Raw genomic sequence first — 19,385 nt, forward strand, 5'->3', positions numbered from 1 at the left:
GGCCCTCACCCGCTCCAGCTCTACCTCCCCTGGCCTGCACCCCCTCCAGCTCTACCTCCCCTGGCCCTCACCCGCTCCAGCTCTACCTCCCCTGGCCCTCACCCGCTCCAGCTCTACTTCCCCTGGCCCTCACCCGCTCCAGCTCTACCTCCCCTGGCCCTCACCCCCTCCAGCTCTACCTCCCCTGGCCTGCACCCGCTCCAGCTCTACCTCCCCTGGCCCTCACCCCCTCCAGCTCTACCTCCCCTGGCCCTCACCCGCTCCAGCTCTACCTCCCCTGGCCCGCACCCCCTCCAGCTCTACCTCCCCTGGCCCGCACCCCCTCCAGCTCTACCTCCCCTGGCCCGCACCCGCTCCAGCTCTACCTCCCCTGGCCCTCACCCCCTCCAGCTCTACCTCCCCTGGCCCTCACCCGCTCCAGCTCTACCTCCCCTGGCCCTCACCCCCTCCAGCTCTACCTCCCCTGGCCCTCACCCGCTCCAGCTCTACCTCCCCTGGCCCTCACCCCCTCCAGCTCTACCTCCCCTGGCCCTCACCCGCTCCAGCTCCAGCCAACCTGTCAAAGCCACCAGGTGAAAGCAGTCTACACAATGGATGACCCCGCACAAGACCAGGAAAGGTAGCTGTTTTGCCTAACTCAGAAACAAAAACCAAAAGTCAAACAAAGAGGACAGAGATGAATATGTTCCAAATGAAAGAACAACAACAACAAAAATCCAGAAAAAGAAGCCCTAATGCAACAGAGATAAGCAATTTACCTGATGCAGTGTTCAGAGAAATGGTCATTGAACTCGGGAGAAGAATGGAGGAACTCAATGAGAACTCAATGAGAACAAAATCTTAGAAAATATAAGAATGAACCAACCAGAACTAAAGAATACAATAACCGAAAATTTAAAATCCTAGAGGCTATCAACAGCCAATTATGTGATGTAGAAGAACAGATAAGAAATCTGGAAGATAGAAGAGTGCACATTGCTCAATCAGAACAGCAAAAAGAAGAAATAATTTTCTAAAATGAGAAGAGTTTAAGGTACCTCTGGGACAACATCAAGTGCACTAACATTTGAATTATAGGAGTTTCAGAAGAAGAACAGACAGAGAAAGGGACAGAATTTATTTGAAGAAATAATAGCTGAAAATTTCCCTGACCTGGGGGAGGAAACAGACATCCAGGTACAGGAAGCACAGAGGGTTGCAAACAAGATGTACTCAAAGAGATCCACACCAGGATATATTATGATTAAAATGTCATATGTTATAAAGAGAGAACCTTAAAGGCAGCAAGGAAAAAATGACTAATCACAAAGGAACTCCCATAAAACTATCAGCTGATTTTTCAGCAGAAAGTTTATAGGCCAGTGGGAGTGGCAGGATATATTTAAAATGCTGAAAGGAAAAAAAAAAAAAACAACCCAGAATACTCTATCTAGCAAGATTATCATTCAGAATTGAAGGAGAGATAGAGTTGCCCAGAGAAGCAAAAACTAAAGGAGTTCAACATAAATAAAGTGGTCTTACAAGAAGTATTAAACGGTCTTCTTTATGCAGATGAGAAAAGACCACAACTAGATATTTTAAAACATGTGGGAAAAAAAGATCTCACTGGTAAAGGCAAATACATGGTAAAGGCAGAAGACCAGCCACTTGAAAAGCTAGTATGGAGGTTAAAAGACAAAAGTAGTAAACTCAACTATAACTACAATAAGTAGTTAAGGGATACACAAAATAAAAAGATGTAAAATGTGACATCAAAGACATAAAACATGGTGGGGGCTAGTAAAAAAAATGTAGCGATTTTAGAATGCCTTCAAACTTAAGTGATTATCAGCTTAAACAGCTATATATACGGGGCTATGTATATAAACCTCATGGTAACCACAAACCAAAAACCTACAATGGATATACAGAAAATAAACTGAAAGGAATCCAAACGTAACACTAAAGAATCCATCAAACTACAAAGGAAGAAACCAAGAGAAGACAGGAACAGAGAAAAACTACAAAAACAACCAGGAAACAATTGACAAAATGACAATAAGTACATATCGATCAATAATTACTTTAAATAAAAATGGTCTAAATGCTCCAATCAAATGACATAGAATAGCTGAATGGATTAAAAAAACAAGACCCATCTATATGCTGCCTACAAGGGACTCATTTCAGATCTAAAGACACATAGACTGAAAGTGAAGGGATGGAAAAAGATATTCCATGCAGATAGAAAAGAAAAGAAAGCTGGAGTAGCAATACTCATATTAGGCAAAATAAACTTTAAAACAAAGATTGCAACAAAAGACAAAGAAGGGCATTACATAATGATAAAAGGGTCAATCTAACAAGCGAATATAAGATATGTAAACATTTATGCATCCAACATAGGAGCACCTTAACATATAAAGCAAATATAAGCAGAACTAAAGGGACAGTAACACAATATTAGTAGGGGGGTTTAATACCCTACTTACACCAACAAACAGATAATCCAGGCAGAAAACCAATAATGATAAAACAGTGGTCTTAAACGACACATTAGAGCAGATGAACTTAACAGATATATATAGAACATTCCAGCCAAAAGCAACAGAATACACGTTTTTTTCAAGTGCACATGAAACATTCTCCAGGATAGGTCACATGTTAGGCTACAAAACAAGTCAATAAATTTACCAAGATTGAATCATATGACTAAGGCTGATCTCTTTCCCTCTGTTCTTTCCCTTCTTCCTGCCTGGAATTTAGATGCAATGCTGGAGGTAGAGCAGCCACTTTGTGACCATAAGGTGACCATTAGAATAAAAGGCTTAGAAAAGGGCTCGAGTTACAATGGCATGGTGGAGCTGTCTCTTAACAAAGAGAAAGAAATCTCTTATTTGAATAAGTCACCGTGATTTGGGTTTTTAGATATATGTAGCCAAATGCAATTCCCAGTTAAAATAAATACATAACTATGACAGTAAAAAAAAAAAAAGATTGAATCATATCAAGCACCTTTTCCAACAACAGTATGAAACTAGAAATCAATTACAAGAAGAAAATTAGAAAAAATACAAATATGTGAAACTAAACAACATGCTACTGAATAACAAATGTGTCAATGAAAAAATTAAAAAGGAGGGGAGAGTGGCCAATATGGCAGAGTAGGAAGACACTAAGCTCACCACCTCCACGGGCACACCAAAATTACAACTATTTGCAGAACAACCATCAATGAGAACAACATGCAGACTAACAGAAAAGAATTTATACAACTAAAGATATATAGAAGGAACCACAATGAGACAGGTAGGGAGGGCAGAAAGACAGTATAGTCAAGACACATACCTCAGGATGGGAGACCCACAAACAGGAAGATAATTAACAGTTGCAGAGGCACTCCCCAAGGAGTGATTGGTCTGAGCCCCATATCTGTCTCCCATGCCTGAGGGGTTCTGCACTGAGAAGATGAGCCCCCGGAACATTTGGTTTTTAGGCTGGCAGGTCTTACTTTCAGGAGAACTAGAGGGCTGTGGGAAATAGACTCCACTCTTAAAGGGCAACACAAAATCTCACATGCTCCAGGACCCAAGACAGAAACAGTAATTTGAAAGGAGCCTGGCTCAGACTCACCTGCTGACCTTTAAGAGCCGCCCAGAGAGGCAGGAGGCAACTGGAACTCACCCTGGGGACATAGATACTGGTGAGAGTCATTATTGGGAACTCATTCTACCACAAGGACACTGGTACTGGCAAGCACGATTTTGCAATCCTCCCTCTAGCTTATTAACATCATGACCCAGTGCTGCCCACCAGCCTGTTGGCACTAGTCATGGGATGCCCCAGGCCAAGCAACTAGGCAGACAGTGACACAGCCCCACCCACCAGCACACTGGCTGCTGTAGGAACCTCTAGGCTCCCTGCTGCACTGAGACCCAGCCCCACCCACCACAGGGCCCAGGACCCACCCCCATGCACAATTGGGCTGGCACAAGTTCCAGGACGCATGGGTCCCCACACACAGCCACCTCAGGATCTGGACCTACCTACCGGAAGGCCAACACCAGCCCTGTGACACCCTCAGGCCATGATCCCACCCACCAGCAGTCTGACACTGCCTCAGGACCCCCACGCTAGGGTACCATCCATCAGCATGCTGGTACCAGGACTGAGACTCCCTAGACCATGCAGCCTGCTGTGAAAGGACCTGCCCCCACCCACCAGCAGCCAACAAACTTCATACTAATCAGGGTCTGGCAACCAACAGGACTAGAGACCAGCCACACCAACCAGCATGCCCACAGTAGTCAGCCTATCATAACAGAAGGGCCTGTGCAGCCCACATAGAGGACACACCTAGAGCATATAGCTCTGGTGACTAAAGGGGAGATTGCTGCTGTGCCTCACAGGATGTCTCCGACAAAAGACTACTTCTCCGAGATCAGGAATCATAACCAATGTACCAAGTACACAGAAATAAAAACAGCATTAGGTAAAATGAGGTGGCAGAGGAATATGTTTCAAACAAAGGAACAAGGTAAAACCCCAGGAAAAGAGCTAAGTTAAGTAGAGATAAGCAATCTACCCTACAAAGAAATCAATGTAATGATCATAAAGATGATCAAAGAATGTGGGAGAAGAATGGATAACACAGTGAGAAGTTAGAAGTTTCGAACAAAGTGTTAGAAACTATAAGGAAGAACCAAATATAGATGAAGAATACAAATAACTGAAATTAAAAATTCACTAGAAGGAATCAACAGTAGATTAGATGATACAGAGGAATGAATCAGTGAACTGAAGACAGAGTAGTGAATCTCACTCAAGCTGAACAGAAAATAATTTTTTTAAATGAGAACAGTTTAAGACACCTGTGGGACAACATCAAGTGTACTAACATTCACATTATAGGGATCCCCCAAAAAAAAGAAAAAGAAAGAGAAGAGAAAAGAGCAGAGAAGATATGTGAAGATGTAATAGATGAAAACTTCGCTAACCTGGAAAAGAAAACACACACTCCATGTCCAGGAATCACATAGAATCCCAGACAAGATCAACCCAAAGATGACCACACCATCAGACACTGTAATTTAAATGGCAAAAAAAAAAAGAGAAATAGAGAATATTAAAATCAGCAAGGGCAAAGCAACTAGTTACTTACAAGGAAACTCCCAAAAGACCATCAGCTGATTTTTCAGCAGAAACTCTAGACACCAGAAGGGAGTGGCACAATATGAAAGGAAAGGATCTACAACCAAGAATACTCTACCCAGCAAGGCTCTCCTTCAGATTTGATTGGGAGATCAAAAGTTTTACAAAGAAGGGCTTCCCTGGTGGCGCAGTGGTTGAGAATCTGCCTGCCAATGCAGGGGACACGGGTTCGAGCCCTGGTCTGGGAAGATCCCACATGCCACAGAGCCACTAGGCCCGTGAGCCACAACTACTGAGCCTGTGCTTCTGGAGCCTGTGCTCTGCAACAAGAGAGGCCATGATAGTGAGAGGCCCGCACACCGCGATGAAGAGTGGCCCCCACTTGCTGCAACTAGAGAAAGCCCTCGCACAGAAACAAAGACCCATCACAGCCATAAATACATAAATAAATAAATAAATAAATAAATAAAATTTAAAAAAAAAGTTTTACAAAGAAGCAAAAGCTAAAAGAATTTGGCACCACAAAACCAGCTTTACAAGATATGTTAAAAGGACTTCTCTAAACAGAAAAGATTACAACAAGAAATATGAAAATTACAAAAGGAAAAATCTCATTGATAAAGGCAAACATATAGTAAAGGTAGTAGATCAGACACTTATAAAACTAGTAGGAAAGTTAAAAGAAAAAACTGGTCAAATCATCTTTATCCAGAATAAGTAGTTAAGGAATACACAGAATAAAAAGATGTAAAATATGATGTCAGAAACAGTAAACGTGTGGTGAGAATGGAGCAAAAATGCAGATTGTTGAACTATGTTTGAACTTAAGGGATCAGCAACTTAAAAAATCACATATATAATAAATACAATGTATATATATATATATACATCTTTTTTGTTTTTCTATATGTATAAATCTTATGGTAACCATAAACCAAAAATCCATAATAGATAAACACAAAAAAGAGAAAGAAATTGAAACATAACACAAAATATAATCATCAAATCACTAGTGAAGAGAGTAAAAGAAGGAACAACAAAGAACTAGAAAAATAACCTCAAAACAATTAACAAAATGTCAGAGAGACCTTCAAGATGGCAGAGGAGTAAGACATGGAGATCACCTTCCTCCTCACAAATACATCAGAGATACATCTACATGTGGAACAACTCCTACAGAACACCTACTGGATGCTGGCAGAAGACCTCAGACTTCCCAAAAGGCAAGAAACTCCCCACGTACCTGGGGAGGGCAAAAGAAAAAACAGAGACAAAAGAATAGGGACGGGACCTGCACCAGTGGGAGGGAACGGTGAAGGAGGAAAGGTTTCCACACACTAGGCGCCCCTTTGCGGGTGGAGACTGCGGGTGGCGGAGGGGGGAAGCTTCAGAGCCACGGAGGAGAGCGCAGCCACAGGGGTGCGGAGGGTAAAGCGGAGAGATTCCCGCACAGAGGATCGACCAGCACTCACCAGCCCGAGAGGCTTGTCTGCTCCCCCGCCGGGGCGGGCGGGGCTGGGAGCTGAGGCTCGGGCTTCGGTCGGATCGCAGGGAGAGGACTGGGGTTGGCGGCGTGAACGGCCTGAAGGGGCTAGTGTGCCACAGCTAGCCGGGAGGGAGTCTGGGAAAAGTCTGGAGCTGCCGAAGAGGCAAGAGAACATTGTTTCGGGGTGCACAAGGAGAGGGGATTCAGGGAACTGCCTAAATGAGCTCCAGAAACGAGTGCGAGCCGTGGCTCTCAGCGCGGACCCCAGAGACAGGCATGAAACGCTAATGCTGCTGCTGCCGCCACCAAGAAGCCTGTGTGCGAGCACAGGTCACTCTCCACACCTCCCCTCCCAAAGCCTGTGCAGCCCGCCACTGCCATGGTCCCGTGATGCAGGGACAACTTCCCTGGGAGAACACACAGTGAACCTCAGGCTGTTGCAACGTCACGCCGGCCTCTGCCGCCGCAGGCTCGCCCCGCCTCCTCCGTACCCCTCCCTCCTGCCAGCCTGAATGAGCCACAGCCCCCTAATCATCCGCTCCTTTAACCCCCTCCTGTCTGGGTGAAGAACAGACACCAGAGGGCGACCCACATGCAAAGGCAGGGCCAAATCCAAAGCTGAACCCCAAGAGCTGTGCAAACAAAGAAGAGAAAGGGAGATCTCTCCCAGCAGCCTCAGGAGCAGCAGATTAAATCTCCACAATCAACTTGATGTACCCTGCATCTCTGGAATACCTGAATAGACAACGAATCATCCCAAAATTGAGGCAGTGGACTTTGGGAGTAACTGTAGAATTGGGGTTTGCTTTCTGCATCTAATTTCTTTCTGGTTTTATGTTTATCTTTGTTTAGTATTTAGAGTGTATTATCATTGGTAGATTTGTTTACTGATTTGGTTGCTCTCTTCCTTTTTATTTTACATATATATATATTTCCTTTTTCTCTTTTTGTGAGTGTGTATGTGTATACTTCTTTGTGTGATTTTGTCTGTATAGCTTTGCTTTTACCATTTGTCCTAGGGTTCTGTCTGTCTGTTTCTTTTTTTTTTTTTTCTTTTTTTTTTTAGTATAGTTTTTAGTGCTTGTTATCATTGTTGGATTTGTCTTCTGGTTTGGTTGCTCTCTTCTTTCTTTCTTTTTATTACTTTTTAAATTTTTTTTATTTTTAATAATTTTTTTTATTTTAGTAACTTTTTAATTTAATTTAATTTAATTTAATTTTTTTCGTTCTTTCTTTTTTTCTTGCTTTTCTTCTGAGCCATGTGGCTGACAGGGTCTTGGTGCTCCGGCCAGGTGTCAGGCCTGTGCCTCTAAGGTGGGAGAGCCGATTCCAGGACATTGGTCCACCAGAGACCTCCCAGCTCCATGCAGTATCAAATGGCAGAAATTCTCCCAGAGATCTCCATCTCAACACTAAGACCCAGCTCCACTCAACAACCAGCAAGCTACAGTGATGGACACCTTATGCCAAACAACTAGCAAGACAGGAACACAACACCACCCGTTAGCAGAGAGGCTGCCTAAAATCATACTACGTTCACAGACACCCCAAAACACACCATCGGATGCAGTCCTGCCCACCAGAAATACAAGATCCAGGCTCATCCACCAGAACACAGGCACCAGTCCCCTCCACCAGGAAGCCTACACAACCCACTGAACCAACCTTACCCACTGGGGGCACACACCAGAAACAATGGGAACTACGAACCTGCAGCCTGTGAAAAGGAGACCCCAAACACAGTAAGTTAAGCAAAATGAGAAGACACAGAAACACACAGCAGATGAAGGAGCAAGGTAAAAACCCACCAGACCAAACAAATGAAGAGGAGCTAGGCAGTCTACCTGAAAGAGAATTCAGAGTAATGGTAGTAAAGACGATCCAAAATCTTGGAAATAGAATGGAGAAAATATAAGAAACGTGTAACAGGGACCTAGAAGAACTAAAGAGCAAACAAACAATGATGAACAACAGAATAAATGAAATTAAAAATTCTCTGGAAGGAATCAATAGCAGAATAACTGAGGCAGAAGAACAGAGAAGTGACCTGGAAGATAAAATAGTGGAAATAACTACTACAGAGAAGAATAAAGAAAAAAGAATGAAAAGAATTGAAGACAGTCTCATAGACCTCTGGGAGAACATTAAACGCACCAACATTCAAATTATAGGGGTCCCAGAAGAAGAAGAGAAAAAGAAAGGGACTGAGAAAATATTTGAAGAGATTATAGTTGAAAACTTCCCTAATATGGGAAAGGAAATAGTCAATCAAGTACAGGAAGCACATACAGTTCCATACAGGATAAATCCAAGGAGAAACACTTCAAGACACATATTAATCAAACTATCAAAAACTAAATACAAAGAAAAAATATTAAAAGCAGCAAGGGAAAAACAACAAGATACAAGGGAATCCCCATAAGGTTAATAGCTGATCTTTCAGCAGAAACTCTGAAAGCCAGAAGGGAGTGGCAGGACATATTTAAAGTGATGACAGGGAAAAACCTACAACCAAGATTACTCTCCCCAGCAAGGATCTCATTCAGATTCGACGGAGAAATTTAAAACTTTACAGACAAGGAAAAGCTAAGAGGATTCAACACCACCAAACCCGCTTTACAAGAAATGCTAAAGGAACTTCTCTAGGCAGGAAACACAAGAGAAGGAAAAGACCTACAATAACAAACCCGAAACAAATAAGAAAATGGTAATAGGAACATACATATTGATAACTACCTTAAATGTAAATGGATTAAATGATCCAACCAAAAGACATAGACTGGCTGAATGGATACAATAACAAGACCCGTATATATGCTGTCTACAAGAGGCCCACTTCAGACCTAGGGACACATACAGACTGAAAGTGAGGGGATGGAAAAAGATATTCCATGTAAATAGAAACCAAAACAAAGCTGGAGTAGCAATTCTCATATGAGAAAAAATAGACTTTAAAATAAAGACTATTACAAAAGACAAAGAAGGACACTACATAATGATCAAGGGATCAATCCAAGAAGAGTATATAACAATTGTAAATCTTTATGCACCCAACATAGGAGCACCTCAATACATAAGGCAAATGCTAACAGCCATAAATAGGGAAATTGACAGTATCACAATAATAGTAGGGGACGTTAACATGCCACTTTCACCAATGGACAGATCATCCAAAATGAAAATAAATAAGGAATCACAAGCTTTAAATGACACATTAAACAAGATGGACTTAATTGATATTTATAGGACATTCCATCCAAAAACAACAGAATACACTTTCTTCTCAAGTGCTCATGGAACAGTCTCCAGGACAGATCATATCTTGGGTCACAAATTAAGCCTTGGTAAATTTAAGAAAATTGAAATAGTATCAAGTATCTTTTCTGACCACAACGCTATGAGACTAGATATCAATTACAGGAAAAAAATCTGTAAAAAATACAAAGACATGGAGGCTAAACAATACACTACTAAGTAGCCAAGAGATCACTGAAGAAATCAAAGAGGGAATCAAAAAATACCTAGAAACAAATGACAATGAAAACACAACAACCCAAAACCTATGGGATGCAGCAAAAGCAGTTCTAAGAGGGAAGTTTACAGCAATACAATCCTACCTCAAGAAACAAGAAATATCAAATAAACAACCTAACCTTACACCTAAAGCAATTAGAGAAAGAAGAACTAAAAAAAACCCAAAGTTAGCAGAAGGAAAGAAATCATAAAGATCAGATCAGAAATAAATGAAAAAGAAATGAAGGAAACGATAGCAAAGATCAATGAAACTAAAAGCTGGTTCTTTGAGAAGATAAAAAAAATTGATAAACCATTAGCCAGACTCATCAAGAAAAAAAGGGAGAAGACTCAAATCAACAGAATTAGAAATGAAAAAGGAGAAGTAACAACTGACACTGCAGAAATACAAAGGATCATGAGAGAATACTACAAGCCACTATATGCCAATAAAGTGGACAATCTGGAAGAAATGGACAAATTCTTAGAAAAGCACAACCTTCCAAGGCTGAACCAGGAAGAAATAGAAAATATAAACAGACCAATCAAAAGCACTGAAATTGACACTGTGATTAAAAATCTTCGAACAAACAAACCCCAGGACCAAATGGCTTCACAGGCGAATTCTATCAAACATTTAGAGAAGAGCTAACACCTATCCTTCTCAAACTCTTCCAAAATATAGCAGAGGGAGGAACACTCCCAAACTCATTCTACTAGGCCACCATCACCCTGATACCAAAACCAGACAAAGATGTCACAAAAAAAGAAAACTACAGGCCAATATCACTGATGAACATAGATTCAAAAATCCTCAACAAAATACTAGCAAACAGAATCCAACAGCACATTAAAAGGATCATGTACCATGATCAAGTGGGGTTTATCCCAGGAATGCACGGATTCTTCAATACATGCCAATCAATCAACGTGATACACCATATTAACAAACTGAAGGAGAAAAACCATATGATCATCTCAATAGATGCAGAAAAAGCTTTCAACAAAATTCAACACCCATTTATGATAAAAACCCTCCAGAAAGTAGGCATAGAGGGAACTTACCTCAACATAATAAAGACCATATATGACAAACCCACAGCCAACATCGTTCTCAATGGTGAAAAACTGAAACCATTTCCTCTAAGATCGGGAATAAGACAAGGTTGTCCACTCTCCCCACTATTATTCAACATAGTTTTGGAAGTTTTAGCCACAGCAATCAGAGAAGAAAAAGAAATAATAAAAGGAATCCAAATCAGAAAAGAAGAAGTAAAGCTGTCACTGTTTGCAGATGACATGATAGTATACATAGAGAATCCTAAAGATGCTACCAGAAAACTACTAGAGCTAATCAATGAATTTGGTAAAGTAGCAGGATACAAAATTAATGCACAGAAGTCTCTTGCATTCCTATACACTAATGATGAAAAATCTGAAAGAGAAATTAAGGAAACACTCCCATTCACCAAAAGACCTGTATGCAGAAAACTATAAGATACTGTTGAAAGAAATTAAAGATGACACAAACAGATGGAGAGTTATATCATGTTCTTGGATTGGAAGAATCAACATTGTAAAAATGACTATACTACCCAAAGCAATCTACAGATTCAATGCAATCCCTATCAAAATACCAATGGCATTTTTCACAGAACTAGAACAAAAAATTTCACAATTTGTGTGGAAACACAAAAGACCCCGAATAGCTAAAGCAATCTTTGAAAGAAAAACGGAGCTGGAGGAATCAGGCTTCTGGACGTCAGACTATACTACAAAGCTACAGTAATCAGGACAGTATGGGGCTTCCCTGGTGGCACAGTGGTTGGGAATCCACCTGCCAATGCAGGGGACACGGGTTCGAGCCCTGGTCCGGGAGGATCCCACATGCTGTGGAGCACCTGGGCCCGTGTGCCACAACTACTAAGCCTGCGCTCTAGAGCCCACGAGCCACAACTACTGAGCCCGTGAGCCACAACTACTGAGCCCACGAGCCACAACTACTGAGCCCGCATGCCTGGAGCGCATGCTCCGCAATGAAGAGTATCCCCTGCTCGCCGCAACTAGAGAAAGCCCATGCGCTGCAACGAAGACCCAAAGTAGCCAAAACTAAATTAAATAAATAAATAAATAAAATATCATTAAAAAAAAAAAAGACAGTATGGTACTGGCACAAAAACAGAAATATAGATCAATGGAACAGGATAGAAAGCCCAGAGATAAACCCATTCACATATGGTCAGCTTATTTTTGATATAGGAAGTAAGAATATACAATGGAGAAAAGACAGCCTCTTCAATAAGTGGTGCTGGGAAAACTGGACAGCTACATGTAAAAGAATGAAATTAGAACACTTCCTAACACCATACACAAAAAGAAACTCAAAATGGATTAAAGACCTAAATGTAAGGCCAGACACTATAAAACTCTTAGAGGAAAACATAGGCAGAACACTCTATGACATAAATCACAGCAAGATCCTTTTGACCCACCTCCTAGAGAAATGGATATAAAAACAAAAATAAACAAATGGGAAATAATGAAACTTAAAAGCTTTTGCACAGCAAAGGAAAACTTAAACAAGATGAAAAGACAACCCTCAGAATGGGAGAAAGTATTTGCAAATGAAGCAACTGACAAAGGATTAATCTCCAAAATTTACAAGCAGCTCATCATGAAGCTCACTATCAAAAAAAAGGAACAACCCAATCAAAAAATGGGCAGAAGACTTAAATAGACATTTCTCCAAAGAAGATATACAGATTGCCAACAAACACATGAAAGGATGCTCAACATCACTAATCATTAGAGAAATGCAAATCAAAACTACAATGAGGTATCACCACACACCGGTCAGAATGGCCATCATCAAAAAATCTACAAACAAACAAACAAACAAATCTACAAACAATAGATGCTGGAGAGGGTGTGGAGAAAAGGGAACCCTCTTGCACTGCTGGTGGGAATGTAAATTGATACAGCCGCTATGGAGAACAGTATGGAGGTTCCTTAAAAAGCTAAAAATAGAACTACCATACGACCCAGCAATCCCACTACTGGGCATATATCCTGAGAAAACCATAATTCAAAAAGAGTCATGTACCACAATGTTCACTGCAGCTCTATTTACAATAGCCAGGACATGGAAGCAACCTAAGTGTCCATCGACAGATGAATGGATAAAGAAGGTGTGGCACATATATACAATGGAATATTACTCAGCCATAAAAAGAAATGAAATGGAGTTATTTGTAGTGAGGTGGATGGACCTGGAGTCATACAGAGTGAAGTAAGTCAGAAAGAGAAAAACAAATACCACATGCTAACACATATATATGGAATCTAAAAAAAAAAACAAAGGTTCTGAAGAACCTAGGGGCAGGACGGGAATAAAGACGTAGACCTACTAGAGAATGGACTTCAGGACACAGGGAGGGGGAAGGGCAAGCTGGGACGAAGTGAGAGAGTGGCATGGACATATATACACTACAAAATATAAAATAGATAGATAGTGGGAAGAAGCCACATAGCACAGGGAGATCAGCTTGGTGCTTTGTGGCCACCTAGAGGGGTGGGATAGGGAGGGTGGGAGGGAGACGCAAGAGGGAGGGTATACGGGGATATATGCATATGTATAGCTGATTCACTTTGTTATAAAGCAGAAACTAACACACCATTGTAAAGCAATTATACTCCAATAAAGATGTTTAAAAAAAAAGTTATTAAAATTCAGATTCTATGTTCCAGTTGGCTTGAAACTGAATCTTAGTTATGCACACACTATTTGAAAAAAAAAAAACCGTGGCCCTTCTTCATGTGCATTTCTAACTAAATGGACTGATGGGACCAAAGGCAATTTAGAATATCAGTGGCCACTATGGGAAACTTTTGAAATCTCCAACCTTAATTTCCTTAAAACTAAACTGGACTACAATAGATCAAAGTTTTCCAGAACTGAGTGGAATGCTTATTTTGACTGGTATTTTGAGGCTTCCCAAGGTTATCAGTGGTCTAAAATGGCCTCTCTTCAAAATAAGATTTTAAGATTAACTGGGGCAAACAAATGATTAAAGAAAGATCAAAGGGCTCCTGAAGCCGCAGGCCTTTCTTTCTTTTTTTTTTTAAAATATATTTATTTATTTTTAATTTAATTAATTTATTTATTTATTTATTTTTGGCTGTGTTGGGTCTTCGTTTCTGTGCGAGGGCTTTCTCTAGTTGTGGCAAGCGGGGGCCACTCCTCATCGCGGTGCGCGGGCCTCTCACTATCGTGGCCTCTCTTGTTGCGGAGCACAGGCTCCAGACGCCCAGGCTCAGTAGCTGTGGCACTCTGGCTTAGTTGCTCCGCGGCATGTGGGATCTTCCCAGACCAGGGCTCGAACCCGTGTCCCCTGCATTGGCAGGCAGATTCTCAACCACTGCGCCACCAGGGAAGCCCAGGCCTTTCTTCCTGGTCTCTTTTTCTCAGGCTTTGTGTCCTGGGCTGTCCTGTCTCTCTCAACGCGTGTGCTCAGACTTCACCTCCAGCACCATCTTCCTCCTTCTCTTCTACGCTGTCTATGCCTCCTCTATACCCTCAGCTCCCTCACACTAATTCTCTCACCAAACTTCTACTTTTTTCCTCTGAAACTATCAGAATCTGTCCCTTTAATATTAAGCCTTCTGAGGATCCCAAGGCTAAACCCTTAATTTCTTACACTCCCTGGACTAAAGCTGAACTGTGAGCCAGTCAAAAATGTCCCAGAGTAACGCAGATCCTCATAAACTTACTGAGGAATTCAATATAGTCATTCAGATGTATCAGCCTGGTTTCACTATTCTTGTTCATATGCTTGTCAGCGAAGAGCAGGCCCAGCCCTGTATGAAAACCACTAACTGGGAAAATCCTGAAAGATCTCTAGAGTTACAACTGGGAGGCCATCCCTCTTGGCTATAATAGGCTAACTTATTACACAACCAGGCTCAGGCAATCGCTAGACAACTTCACTGAGCAATGCTTAGGGCTTTTCCAAAGTCTGTTGGTTGGAACAAAATTCAGTCTTGTGCACGAAAGTCTGATGAACCTGTTCATGAATATTATAATTAAGTTCAGGTGGTTTTAAAAGAAATGTCTGTAGAGAAGAAACTTATGGTTACCAAGGGGGAAGGGAAGGGGGATAGATTGGGAGTTTGGGACTGACATGTACACACCGCTATATATAAAATGGATAACCAACAAGGACCTACTGTATAGCACAGGGAACTCTGCTCAATATTACGTAAAAACCTAAATGGGAAAAGAATTTGAAAAAGAATTAAAAAATAAAGAAAGAAAAGTCTGGTTTTCCAGATGTTGACTCCACATCTGGAAGATGTTAGAGTAGCTTTTAACTCTATGCTTATGAATTGGCCAAACCAGGAGTTTTCCCTTCTAGTAAAAAGGACCAGGATGGAAAGGGAAACTATGACCACTCCAGGTTTGGTTAGTCTGGCAAACCAGCTCTCTCACACTCCAGATGAGTCATCTCAAAGGAAGACTGCTAAAATTCATAATCTTCAACTCCAGCAAATGAAGGCCCCTAAACAAAACCAAAACCTTCCTATTTGTTGCTGCTATTATTGCAAAGAGCCAGGACATTGGAAAAGAAATTGTTACAAATTCAAACCTTCAGGTACCTGCAGCCCTCTAACCAGCCTTTCTAATGTACTTTCTAATGTACTCCCAATTCTCAAAGATGGGGCTCTGTAGACGGGGCTCTTCCCAATTCTCCCTCTTAATTGGCTGGGAAAAACATTTCTCCAGATGGGGGATGAATCTCTTCCAGTACGAACTGACCCCAGAGCCACACTCTCAGTGCTCAGCCCCACTACTATAAAGCAGCCCCTGCATCAGAGGACTAAAACAGTTCAAACAGTGGGGATCTCTAATGAACCTCAAGAGGTTCCTGTCTCTGCACCTATTCCCCTTTATTTAGGCCCTTTGAGAGATACACACCCTTTTCTCCTGGAATTTATCTCTCCCCAAAGGGGAAAATGATTCTAGAAATTGACAGTGGTCATCAAAGTAACCCACCACATGAATTAAATGACCCTTTGACATCTTTTATTTGTCCCATCTCTGATGGTCCCAGAGCTGATTCTGGAAACACTGATCATTTGTCCCTATTGAGTCAGCTACCACCCTCCTTATGGGCAAAATCTCCAACTGACCCCTCAAATCCTCTTAATCAATGTCTTACAAGTAAAGAAGCCCTTAAAGGTACAAAGCCCATAATAGAAGATTACAAGGCTCAAGACCTCATATTCCCTTGCACTAATCCCTGTAACACCCCCATTTTACTGGCAAGAAAATCTAAGGACCATGGGTGGAGGTCTGTCCAGGACCTCCAAGCAGTAAACAACTTTTTTTTTTTTTTTTTAAAGATGTTTTCTGGCTTTATTTATTTATTTATTTATTTTTGGCTGTGTTGGGTCTTCGTTGCTGTGCGCGGGCTTTCTCTAGTTGCTGCGAGCGGGGGCTACTCTTCCTTGCGGTGCACAGGCTTCTCATTGCGGTGGCTTCTCTTATTGTGGAGCACGGGCTGTAGACGTGGGGGCTTCAGTAGTTGTGGCACGTGGGCTCAGTAGTTGTAGCTCATGGGCTCTAGAGCGCAGGCTCAGTAGTTGTGGTGCACGGGCTTAGTTGGTCTGCGGCATGTGGGATCTTCCCCAACCAGGGCTTGGTCCCCTATCCCCTGCATTGGCAAGCGGATTCTTAACCACTGCGCCACCAGGGAAGCCCTAAACAACTTATTTTTTAACACCTTGTTGTTCCTAATCCTCAGGTGTTACTAACATCCATTCCCACCAGAAGCAAATTCTTTACTGTAATTGGTTTATGCCGTGCATTCTTTAGTATTCTGGTTGATGAACTAGCCAATACCTTTCTGCCTTCATTTGGGAAGAAAAACAACTCACCTGGACAGTAATGCCTCAGGGTTAAACTGAGAGTCCTTATTTCTCACCAATCCTGAAGGCTAGCCTGGATGACAAAAAATTCCCTAGAGGTTCTACTTTGTTGCAATGTGTAGATGATTTGCTTCTTTGCTTTCCTTCTCAAGCCTCCTCACAGGAAGAAAGCATCCACTTGCTGAAGCTTTTAGCCTTAAAAGGACATAAGATCGCCAAAGAAAAATGCAGTTTGCCCAAACCCAGGTTCAATATTTAGGGCATCTGATAACAGAACAAGGCTATACTTAGATCCAGATAGACTTCATGGTGCCCTAAGTTTCCCCAAACCCAAAATTAAGCCTCAATGGGGAGGTTTTCTCAGGTTACTGCCGAAATTGGATTCCAAGTTCTCTGTTATGGCCAAACCTCTGTATGCTCTATTCAACAGTAACAACCCCACGCAATTTTGTGGGAAGAACCGAACAACACAGCCTTCAAGGCCGTAAAGGCCTTGAGGAATCCACCTGCCCTTGGGCATCCCAATGACCAGATTCCCTTTTTCCTTTTTGTACTATATATGAAAAGGAAGGAAATGACCATGGGACACTCACCCAAAACAGGGGGACCACCATTGATTCATAGGGTATTATAGCCAGCAACTGAATCCTGTGGCCTTGGTTCTTGCTTAGAGCCATTCCAACTGCTGCCCTTTTGGTTAAGGCCGCCAAGAAAATTGTGGAATCCCTCTTAACCATTTTTGCACTTCATGCAGTAGAAGCTCTCCTGAATTGTCATGACACTCAACACTTCTCAGCCAGCTGCCTCACTCCTATGAAGTCTTTATGTTACCAGCTCCCCCCATAACTCTTTCACATTGTAATTACCTTAATCCTACTACTCTTCTCCCCTCTGTCACTGACAATACTGATTGCTTAATGCTGACGGGACACCTCCTGACTCCTCGTAAAGATCTAAAGGAAATTCCACTGGGTAACATAGACTTCTCATGGCTCACTGATGATGACAGTGGCAAATATCATGCTGGGTATGTTACTGCAACTCCTTTTGATGTTGTTGAGGCAGCAACTTCACCTATGGCTACTTCAGCCCAACAGCCTGAATTATATGCTCTTACGAAAGCTTATACTTTAGCTAAGGGCAGAACTGCCAATATTTATACTGATAGTAGATATGCTTTTGGAGTACCTCATGATTTTGAAATGCTGTGGGAGCAATGTGTCTTCCTTACTTCCAGTGGAAATAAAATCTAAAATGAAGTGTTGAAATGCAATACTTTTATCTGCTGTTTAAGCTATCAGTAAGATTCCAGGGCATTCTAAACTTTATTCTCTGGAAGCTAAGGGAAATCACCTTGCTGACATTTCTGCAAAGAACATTGCTCTTCAAGGGATCAACAGCAGTCAGACCACTTTCATAGTGCAAAGGCATATCTTCCCAAATGATAATTTAGAAAAACTGGCTAGAGGAAAAGATTATCCCTACCTGGGGCACTCCCCTCGAACTTCATAATGATGGAGGAACCCATTTTACTGGCCAGGTGCTTTGAAAAGGCTATGCTGTTTGGCCGGTTTTACAACACTTTCACTGCACTTACCACCCTCAATCCTCTGGTTTGGTCAAACACACTAACAGCATTATTAAGACTCAACTGGCGGGCTTCCCTGGTGGCGCAGTGGTTGAGAATCTGCCTGCCAATGCAGGGGACACGGGTTCGAGCCCTGGTCTGGGAAGATCCCACATGCTGCGGAGCAACTGGGCCCGTGAGCCACAACTACTGAGCCTGAGCGTCTGGAGCCTCTGCTCCGCAACAAGAGAGGCCGCGATAGTGAGAGGCCCGCGCACCGCGATGAAGAGTGGCCCCCACTCGCCGCAACTGGAGAAAGCCCTCACACAGAAACGAAGACCCAACACAGCCAAAAATAAACATAATAAATAAATAATAAATAAAAATTTAAAAAAAAAAAAAAAAAAAGGACTCAACTGGCAAGATTTGTAGAGACCCTCCCAATAGACTGGTCACAAGCATTGCTGTTGGTCCTTCTAAATCCACCTCTTTGGGAACTCATAAACTCTCACCCTTTGATATCTCATAAACTCTCACCCTTTGACATAGTCACAGGATGCCCAACGTACCTGGCTCCTGCCTCTTTTCACCCACAACTGATAAGAGTTACTCCAATATTGCAAAGGCCTAATTGCTTCTATTAAAAATAACCATCTTTGGGGAATGCAATCTTTTTACAGTGCATTCTCAGGAGATAAAGACCTTAAGCATCACACCTTGCAACCTGGAGCTTTTGTCAATTGGAAAAGACACCTCCAGAAG

At 42.0% G+C, this 19,385-nt stretch overlaps 1 protein-coding gene across 1 annotated transcript in view; it reads left to right on the forward strand.

The window, feature by feature from the left end:
• VOPP1 (VOPP1 WW domain binding protein) overlaps positions 1 to 19,385 on the forward strand; it is a 132,214-nt gene that overhangs the window by 18,689 nt on the left and 94,140 nt on the right. The gene's annotated exons all lie outside the window — the stretch shown is intronic.

Source organism: Balaenoptera acutorostrata, chromosome 7, assembly GCF_949987535.1.
Source record: "Balaenoptera acutorostrata chromosome 7, mBalAcu1.1, whole genome shotgun sequence".
In the NCBI taxonomy this organism is placed as follows: domain Eukaryota; kingdom Metazoa; phylum Chordata; class Mammalia; order Artiodactyla; family Balaenopteridae; genus Balaenoptera; species Balaenoptera acutorostrata.